The 10,017-nt window shown below is 57.5% G+C and overlaps 1 pseudogene across 1 annotated transcript in view; it reads right to left on the reverse strand.

The window, feature by feature from the left end:
* Window positions 1-2,171: 2,171 nt before the first annotated feature.
* The window catches only part of LOC103263501, a 14,966-nt pseudogene continuing 7,120 nt past the window's right edge, over window positions 2,172-10,017 (reverse strand). The window contains exons 3-7 of the transcript XR_002482143.1: window positions 7,552-7,627; window positions 5,912-6,068; window positions 4,915-5,076; window positions 3,593-3,681; window positions 2,172-2,399 (exon numbers count right to left, since the gene is read on the reverse strand). The product of XR_002482143.1 is annotated as a probable E3 ubiquitin-protein ligase DTX2 (transcript). The remainder of the gene's footprint in view (window positions 2,400-3,592; window positions 3,682-4,914; window positions 5,077-5,911; window positions 6,069-7,551; window positions 7,628-10,017) is intronic.

A 10,017-nucleotide genomic window follows, 5' to 3' on the forward strand; every position in this document is an offset into this window, starting at 1 on the left:
GTGATGACCCAACCACCTTAATGACCTTCCCCGATCCAAGGGAAATGGTTAAAAGGACTCAACCACCAGCAGCCATCTTGCCATTGCCAGGCCATTGCAGCCCTCGCCTTGCTGAGCTATGGTGTGGTCATGTACTCTTGAGCTATGGTCATGTTTTCCTAAGCTTTGGCCCCCTCCCCTACCTTGGGGAGGTGAATCTCCTCTTTTTCTTTCTAATTTAATTTTTAAATAAACTATATTTTCTGTGCAATTCTTTGCATCTTTCATGCATTGGATCGCACCCCACACTCCCCACGCCCCCAGTGGGCCTAACATTCTGGAGGCCCTGCTGGGAGAGTGTGACCCTGGCACTATGGGAGCGCAGAGTCTCAAATGTGGAACCAAACAGTTTTGGGGTCCAGACAAGCCCGGTCCTTTATTGAGTCTTCATTGCCCTCTTCCCCAGGATCAATTTATCATGAGGCTCTGTGCCCTGGGCCCACAACACTTGTGGGAGCCCTTGAAAATGGTTTTGAAGCCGGGCTCGTGGCTCAGCCTGTAATCCCGTGCCTTTGGAGGCTGAGGTGAGTGGATTGCCTGAGCCCGCGGGTTCGAGACCCGCCTAGGCAACTTGGCGAGACCTCATCTCTACAATAAATCAAAAAATTAGCCGGGTGTGATAGCGTGCGCCTGTAGTTCCAGATACTTGGAAGACTGAGGCGGAAGGATCGCCAGAGCCCAGCAGGTCGAGGCTGCGGTGGCCAGGATCGGCCACTGTACTCCAGTCTGGGCGACAGAGTGAGACTCCAACTCAAAAAGAAAAAGAAAAAAAAAAAAAGAAAATGGTTTTGATTTCTTTTAAAGTCAGAAGGAAAAAAATGAACCTTTAGATGGGAGGGGATGCTCTAATATATGTTAATATATTCATCTTTATACCAACATGTAGTAAAACAACTTTTTTTTTTTTGAGTTGGAGTCTCACTCTGTCCATCCAGGCTGGAGGGCAGTGGCATGCTCCTGGCCACCACAGCCTTGGCTTGCTGGGCTCTGGCAATCCTTCTGCCTCAGCCTTCCAAGTAGCTGGAACTACAGGTGTGTACTACCACGCCAGGCTAATTTTTTATTGTAGAGACGAGGTCTCGCCAAGTTGCCCGGATGAGTCTCCAACCAGTAGGCTCAGGCAATCCTCTCATCTCGGCCTCCCAAAATGCTGATCACAGGCTGAGCCACCGAGCCCGGCCTACTTTCCTTTTTTCAATAGAGAAAGGGGCACACCAGGTGAAAGTGCCTCTGGCCTCCACAGTCATGACATGGCCCGCTTGTTCCTCCAGTCTCACCTGTCCCTTGCTTACTCCTACCAAGCAGGCAAGGAAGTATCTGATTATTCTCAGAAAGTCCAGAAGAACTGGAGTGCTGAGGATTTCAGCCTGGGCTCTACCACCTCCCTAGCCTGGGCCCTTGGGCCAGCCACTGCCCTCTGAGCCTCAGTTTTCTCATCCGTAAAATGAAGACAGCAGTACCCATCCTATGTGAATGGCATTTTGTGAGCCAGAATCCTGGGCACACAAATGTGAGGGGCTGTTCTGGGATGACAGGCACGGGGTTGGTCGACTGCACACCTCAAGGACCTGCATGGGAGACAAGGAAGCAGCCCGGGCCGGCACCATGCACTCTCCAGGCCTCAGCGTTTCCAGCAGGGGTGGAAGGAAGGGGCAGCTTCCTGCTCTGATGTAGCAGGACGTGTGAGCTGCTCTCCACTGACAAATGCACCAGGGCCTGCTGGCTTTGGCTGTACAGCGTTTATTGCAAACAACATCTGAAGTATGAGAAGCTGACCCAGAACCTTTGCCCGCCCAGGCTGGGGCAGTGTCTGCTCGCCCCACGCCAGGCCCGGGGCACTGTGGGCCCAAAGCAGCCCCTGAAGGACAGAGGGGCCCTGTGCCCTGAGGTAGCTGCATCTTAACCCCACAGGCGCCACTCCCCAGGGATGCCCAACTCCCAACAGCCCCGAACCTGGAGGGGCGGACAGAGAAGCAGACAGGAGAAACCCTGGCTTCAGGTGGAGCACACCCTGTGCCCCAGCGAACATCCAGCCTCTCAGGACAGACCCCTTCCTGCTGGCCCACCCAGGGGCAGTCCCGCCTGCCAAGGAAAGTGGGTGGCCACCAAGGCAGGGGTGGTGGAGCTGGCAGTCACTGCTGCCCCAGGCAGTCTTCGGTTGCACCCTGGGCCGCCAGCTCGGCCAGCACGTTCTGCAGGTAGTTAGGCTCAGGGCAGCCATGGCCCGTCACGTTGCGGTCCACCTCTGTCTTGTGGTGGATCTCGTTCCACACCACGGTGTCGGTCTCGCCCGTGGTGCTGGGCGTCCCTACTGTGAAGATGAGTCGCCTCTTCCAGGCCACGTTCAGGAGCTCCAGGACCTGCCCCAGAAGGAAGGGAAGCGGGCAAAGGGGAGGAGACGAGGAGGAGGGGCCCAGCGAGCGGGCAGGTTCAGGCTTTTCATCCTGCTCCCTCCCAGATGGCCTCACCCCGTCCCTGGCACTTGAGCTCTCTGTGCGGACCCCTCAGAGCTGCTGAGCCAACAGGATCCATACAAGCCTGGGCTCTGACCCACACCTGCTCCACCTCAGTGCTGGGCACTGCTACTCACTTGGTCACCAAGGCAACACCTAGGCCCCATCCTTGAGGCCTCCGTGCTTCCAAAGCCCAGCTGGGCCAGGCACGGTGGCTCACACCTATGACCTCAGCACACTGGGAGGCGGAGGCGAGAGGACTGCCTGAGCCCAGGGGTTCGAGACCAGTCTGCACAACATGGTGAGACCTCGTCTCTACAATAAATGAAAAAATTAGCCAGGTATGGTGGCGCACGCCTGTGCTTCCAGCTACTAGGAGGGCTGAGAAGGAAAGATCACCTGAACCCAGCAGGTCGAGGCTGTGGTGGCCGTGAGCATGCCACTGTACTCCAGCTTGGGTGACAACGTGAGATTTCTACTCAAAAAAAAAGAAAAGCCCAGCTAGACAAAACCCCTCCCCACCTCTGTGGTGGGGTCCAGGTCTCCCTCCCTGCTCCCCGTCTACACTCAGTCATCGAGATCCAGTCCTTTCCACATGGCCAGAGGAGTTTTTCCAGACCTAAGACCAGCAGCTCCGCCTCCTGTGGCTTCAGCCAGTGCTCAGAATCAATCCCAGGGCAGGCCTTCACGTGCCCTCACCATGCAGTTCATTACACCTGAGAGACCATACAGTGTCCTGCCTGCCCGGAAAGCTCGTCCTGACCTTCTCAGAGCTGCTCATCTCTACTCAGGTCTAAGTGCAGACACGACTCCTCAGGTCATCCCGGGCCACTGGGTCTCAAGCGGCCCCCAGTCCCTCCCTGACCCTGAAGAGCTTGTGACCCAGCCGCCAGGCTGCCAGAAGGCAGGCTCCCCTCACTCAGACCCTGTGAGGTCGGGCCCTCCCTCCCTGGACCCACAGCAGGCCCCTGGGAAGGAGCAGCCAACACCCGGCCCGGCCCTTGTCCTGCTGCTGCAGAGGCAGAGCCAAGTGGCTGCCTGGCCTCCTGAAGCTGGATCAGGGCCCTTCCTGTCCCCTGGGTGGGCAGTGGGGCCTTTACCTTGCGGCCCTGGGCATTGTCTGGAAGGTAGCACCGGCGGGAAACCCCCTGGCGGTGAACGGCTTTCCTGGGTTGGGGTGTTCAGGACCCTGCAAGAGGAACAGACACAAGGGGAGAGTGCTCTGAGGCCCCGCCCTCAGTGGCAGGCTTTCGGGTCACGGAGGCCCAGCCTCGTTCCTTGACCTTTCTCATTCTTGAAGTGACCAGAGTCACTTCAAGTGAGCGTGGCCTCCTACCCAAGGCCCTCCCTTGAGCCTGCACCACCCACCTGGCACTAGATGCTGACTTTCTCTTTCCCAGGTGACACCAGGAACACTTCAAAGGCAGGGACAGACCTCTTGTTTCTTTGGTGACCCTCTGGATGTGAGTTCCCTGCCCTGAATGGAAGGGCCGCACCTCCCACACATCAGGCTGCACACCTTCTCCTGAATTGACTGGAGCAGGTGCGTGGGACGGCAGCGGCCGACTGGATGGGAGGGTGAAGGGTTAGGATGGCTGGTGACCTGTTTTCTGCCCTCTGCCACACAGGGACAACTCAAAATCCTCCTCCACTCTGAGGTGCTAACCCTGTCTGGAATGTTTATAAGCTTCCCTCTGAGCCATGGAGAAGTGGAGAGAAAACAGGGGAAAGACACATGGCTCGACAAGGTAAACGGACCTGCTGGCCACGGACGGGCCCCATCAGGCTCCAGTGCCCATGGCTGCCCTGGCTTCCCACCCTGCCCCAGGCTCTGAGATCCACCTGGCCCAAGGTGGGAAACCTAAAGGGCCAGGCTCCCCTCTGGTCTCCACTGGAACCCTGGGGCCTTGCGCTTGGGTTCCTGTCTTCCAGACAAGGCCTTGGCACTCCCAGCTCAGGCCTGAGTCCGGGCACGTGGCTGGTCCTGCTCCACTCCTCAGCCCCCCACCCACACTCTGCCCACTGGAGCGTTCTTCGATGTATACTCTGCCATGGGAACCCAATTCTCCAGCCCCTCAACACGGGGTTCCTTCTGCTTGGTCTTCTGCCCAGCATAATCCCAGCTGAGATGTCCCTTCCTCCAGAAAGCCTTCCCCAGGTCAGGAAAAGGGCGGAAGGCCACCTCTTTGCTTCCACAGCCTGACGAGCTTGCCCTAACCCTCAGCACAACTCCTGACTCCTGGCCCTCCCCATCCATGGCTCCAAAGGACGTTGGGAGCCTGAGCTTGGCAGTCGAGGTGTCCTCACCCCTGACCCAAGGGGCTGACTTTGGGGAGAGGGGTGAGGTCGGAGGAGAAGAGCCTGGGATTGACAGACTCCAGAAGGGTCCCTAGAGGCTGCCCTCACGCCGGGTTCCCCTCACCTGGATGCCGTGAGGAATGTGATAAGCTATGAGTATGGTCCCACAGCCCTCATGGCCTGGGAGTGACATCTGGAACCGTAACACCTCCATCTTCCCCCGGGGCTGGGTTCCCGTTTTCTCTCCATAGATGGTCTTGCAGGAAGGGCCTTGCAAACTTCCATCCTGAGTTAAGGCAAACACAACAGATGGAGCTGGTGGCCCTGAGAGCACCTCGTCACCTCCAGGTCTAGATGGAAAAAGCAGGCCAGCCTGCTGTCTCCCCTCCCTAAACCCAGGTTCAGCAGTTTTCTCAGAAAGCTAAGTTTTAGACCAGAAATTCGTTGCACAATTTCCATTAAAGGGGTGAGATAACAGGAGACTGGCAGCAAGCAGGAAAATTAGGTCCATGAATAAAAGTCTCCAGTTGAATCATGTTTAAAATCAACAGAAACCCTGTGCTTCATCTGCTGGTGCTACGGAACAGCACAGGAATACTGGACAGAGAGTCCCAACCAGGCGGGGAAGGCGGTCATAGGACTTGGTTCTCTTATCCTCCCCCAGCCTGTCCATTCCCGCTCAACTCCACGGAAGGCAGAGCAGCTGAGTGGGACTCTTCCCGTGTTGGGTGGCCTGGGTGCCGCTCAGCTCTGCCTGGAAGCCTGGCTCTTCACCTGCCAGTGGGGTGGCCTGGACACAGTCCCCTTTCTGAGCCTTGTCCTCAACAGCACCATGTCGACTGCACAGAGATGTTGCAAGGAAGATGGGAGACCAGACGTATGAAGTACTTATCAGCAGCCAAGGTAGGATGGGAGCCTGCTACTCGAGAAGCCCAGGATCTCCCAGAGCCTGGCTGGAGAAGCTGGGGGGCCCCTCTGCCGGAAGCACGGAGCAGGCCTTGGAGAGCCAGCTGGGCCTCCAGAAAGGCCTCTAAGTCAACTCGACACCCAGGACCGTCTTTCGTCCAAGCCGCGGTCCCACAGCCACCTCCGCCCCCCAGCTGCAGGCCAGTCACGTACACCCTGTTCCCACTGCAGTACATGACCAGCAGGCATAGCAGGTGGAAGGCATGGCTGCACTTGGTGAGGCGGCCACAGCCACGGGCCCGAGGGCCTTGCGTCAGTCACATGGCTGTACCCAGACGCCACGGCCTGTCTCTCCACACAGATGATGCAGTCCTGGAGGGAGACCAAACCCAGGGCAGCTTGCCAACAGTCGGCGGGGCTGAAACAGGGAGTCTCGTAGAAAAAGGCTTTCATCTGCTGAAACACCGGAATTATGCTCAAAGTCAATTCAGTAGTGTGTGTTCCAGAGGCTGGGAACACAGATGAGTCACCGGGCTCTGTGTCCTGAAAGGGCTTACAGGAGCACGGGCCCAAGATGGCCAAGCAGGGCAGGCTCCCGGGCCAAGGCCCTCGGAGCTGGGTCTCACAGGGGAGACAAGAGTTGTCACGATGACAAGTGCAGAACAGGCAAGCCAGCAAGAGGGAAGAGAATGTTCTGCAACATGCATCAGCACGTGGGCACCTAAAGGAGGCAAGGCGCGGGTGAGGGCAGGAGATGAGAGCTGGGAGAGGACCAGATGCCATGCTCAGGGGTGGGGCTTCACCTTGTGAGTCAGGGGGTCCTGTTGAGGGGTTTCAAGCAGGGAGTGGCCCCACACTCTGAGCTGTAGGTGGCTCAGTAGGCAGCAGCTTGGACAGAAGGAGTCATATGAGCACAAGGGCAAGGAGAGAGAGACCTGAGTGCTGGGGAGGAACACGGCGAGGGCATGAGGAAGCAGTGGGCACACGAGGGCTTCCATCCAAACCCTCACTAACCAGATTCTTTCATGTACTCAACTTGCAGGGGAAAGAAGCAAGTGAAAGGAGATCTCAGTTCAGTGCTGGCACGCCTGACCTTTAACCCGCCCCTCCAATATCTCCGGACTCTGTTCAAATTGGGGAAAAGTGTGCTGCAGCCCTCAAAACATGGCTCAGCCAGCCTGGGCAACTTGGCGAGACCTTGTCTCTACAATAAATCAAAAAATTAGCCAGGTGTGGTGGCGCATGCCTATGGTTCCAGCTACTTGGAAGGCTGAGGCACAAGGATCACCTGAGCCCGGCAGGTTGAGGCTGTGGTGACTATGAGCGTGCCACTGCACTCCAGTCTGGGCAACAGAGTGAGACCCCCCCCCAAAAAAAAGTGGCTCAGCAGAAAGGTTCAGGTTCAACGGAAGCTGCAACAAGAATGTGGTTGGTCTGTGAATTACAGGAACCCTGACCAGCTCTCCCATAGCTAGAGGGGCAGGATGGCCTCACTTCTTATACCACCATCAGCCCAGGGGAGTGGGGCAAACTCACTCATCCCTTGTCTCCAGGACCCTGGCCCCAGGAAGCCTGCGGCCTGCCACAGAGGCCAGGGCCAACAGAGGAAGAGCTTTGCTCAGGACTGCAGCTCCATCATAGTGGAGCTCAGACCAGAACGATGCGGGTCTCGGCAGCCATGGCCGCCTCCAACGGGAGACCAGGAGATTCAACCAAAGTGCCTGGAGCATGGCCTCTGGTACCCAGAGGCACCTGGGAAGTACCTTTGAGTGAGAACAGGCAGGTGCCATTTCCATCTGGAGTAAGCCCTTGTTTCCAACCAAAACAAAAGCAGTCTGGCTCCTGGGACACATACCTCATCAGGAGGGGGGGTTTCAGCTCTTCGGTGTAGTTTCTTATCACCTGCTCTGGCTCTGGCTTTGGAGTCCCTCCTAGAAGAGAGAAAAACATAAGCAGTGTCCCAAGGAGTAAAAACTGGAGAGGAGCCAGAGAGGAAGGAAGACAAGGAGATTCCAAGCTGCCAGGAGGAAACATTAGGAGGGCCAAGACGCAGAGGGTTAGCGGGCAGGACAGGAGAGCCTCAGCGCCAGGCACAGAACACTCCAGGGCTCTGCCGGGCAAAGCCCATCCAGGCCCAACTGCGTGGGGGCCCGGCCCTGCCCCAGGAGCCCTGGAAGATGCAGAAAAGGGGCAGAAACAGAGCAGCACGTCTCTCAGGAGCTGCATCCCAGTGCATATTCAGTCAGGAAGCTGACCCAGGCTCTTCTGAGGATGCCCAGGAGTCAAACAGCAGCTTTGAGAACAAATTACTCTGGAAGATGTCCTGGCTGCATTATTTCATTACTCTTGTATGAACAGTTCAGCGAGAAGGAAGTTTTGAGTCCAGTTTGTACCATGGGCCCACCCCACGTGAGCATCTGCATGCACGTCGACTACAGACGCCAGCTACACTGCCACTGCCATGGGAAGCAGCCTGCCTCTGACTGCGAGGATCTCAGTCACATGCTGACTGGAGGCTAAGTTAAGCGACTCTGGGCGTGGCCGTGATGCAGCAGGACCACCTGACTGCCACACTTGTCTGTGCATATGTGCGTGGAGCAGGGGACTGCATCGCCATAAATACCCAACCCTGCACCAAACAGGTCCCCTCGAGAACCAGAAACTCCCCCAACTGGTCAGAGAATCAGCACAGTCCAGGGGCTTCTCCAAGTGGCAAGAGGAGCAGGATCACAGGGGCACAGCCAAGCCCGTGTGGGAGGCCAGCACAGCCCTGAGGAAGTGCTCCTGGCCGGGGCCAAGGCATGGCGGGACTACTGCTCCCAACTGAGACAAGAAGGGGCTCTGTTTGAACCCAAGCTCACGGTCACCAGGCAGGAGCTGCAGATGTAGAAGCCTAAAGGCTCACCGGCTGAATTCCCTCCAGACCAGAGAAGGCCAGGTTACAGTTTTGTGGGGAGGTGGCTTGGTGGAACAGAGGCTGAAATCAGGGCAGTTTGATTCTAGTCTCTTGCTGTAACCAAATCCTATCACCTCTGAGCCTTGGTTCCCTCATCTCCAAAGTGGAAGCCTAATACCTGATAAAGCTGCAATCGCAGTCACAGCACTGGCTGCCACTTCCCAAAAGGCAGCTACTCATAAAGGAAGGCCACCACTCACCCACACACTCCCAACCTAACACCACCACACACACAGCCCCACCCCTGCACCCATACGGAATTCCAGGATCCACATTCTGGCCCCTATGATGAGAAAGCCAGACCAGAACACTGACCACTGACTCAGGGTGGTCATGGTAGCTGCAATACCCTACTCAGGCTGGGGGAGCCTACTTTTCCAAAAGCCTGCTGGCTCCAGAACTGTCTCCAGGTGTGCCCGGGACCCCCATCTGTCAGGACCTGCCAGCTCCTGAGCCTGGTAGCTTAAGCCCTTCCTGGGCAAACCCAAGTGCCACAGGAGGTTGCTGGCCTGATCCACCCTGCCCATGGATCCGTCTTCTCCTCCAAGGCAGGGGGAAGAGTGGAATGTGCAGAACCCTGGGCTGCCCTCCCTGGGTCCACCCTCCTTGTCTGTGGGCTGAGGGTTGGACGAGATGATGGACACGAGCAGAGCAGCCACTGTCACTATGTGCCAGCCGCCTCACGTTTCTACTTTCTATTCCTCACCAAGCAGTCTGCTAAGTAGGAGTCCCTGGCTCACGAATGAAGAAAACCTGCATAAAATCACAAAGCCAGCAAGGCCGGCAGAGCCACGGCACGCTCCCGGCACACTGCCACACCAGGTCAGAGGGCATCTGGGCTCGCAGCAGCCCACCCTTCTATGGCCTAGCGGTGAAGGCAGAGAAAGGTTCAGCTTGAGAAAGGTTCAGAGCTGACGACTTCAGGCCTCTCCACACAAGCCCTGTTCAAGCTCCCAGCACCTTCCTTGACTCTGAAACCCTTCCTTCCCTGGCCACGCAACAACAGGCAGGGCAGCGGTCATCAGGGAGAGCCCTCTCCACGGACCACGGGGTAGGACAGACGCTGGGCAGCCCTCTGGGGGTCTTGCCTGAGACACGCCTGGCCCCAGCGGAAGGGACAGTCGTTCCCCATTCCAAACGAGGCCCCGCCTTTCACCCATTCCCTGGTGATCGCAAGGACATGAGGTGTCAAGAACAAGGCCCTCCCTTCCCGGCTGTGTCAGAAAGAGAGCCGCTGAACTCTGGGTCTTGGGTGCGAAGTCAGGCCCAGAAGCCCCCTCTGCTGCTGGGCAAGGGCAGGCGCAAGGGCCACGGGGCGTGGGCCCGGCAGCAGTCAGCGCAGGCCCGGGCAGCGTTGGGCGGGCC

Source organism: Carlito syrichta, unplaced genomic scaffold, assembly GCF_000164805.1.
Source record: "Carlito syrichta isolate Samal-C Ts95f unplaced genomic scaffold, Tarsius_syrichta-2.0.1 Scaffold305129, whole genome shotgun sequence".
NCBI lineage: Eukaryota > Metazoa > Chordata > Mammalia > Primates > Tarsiidae > Carlito > Carlito syrichta.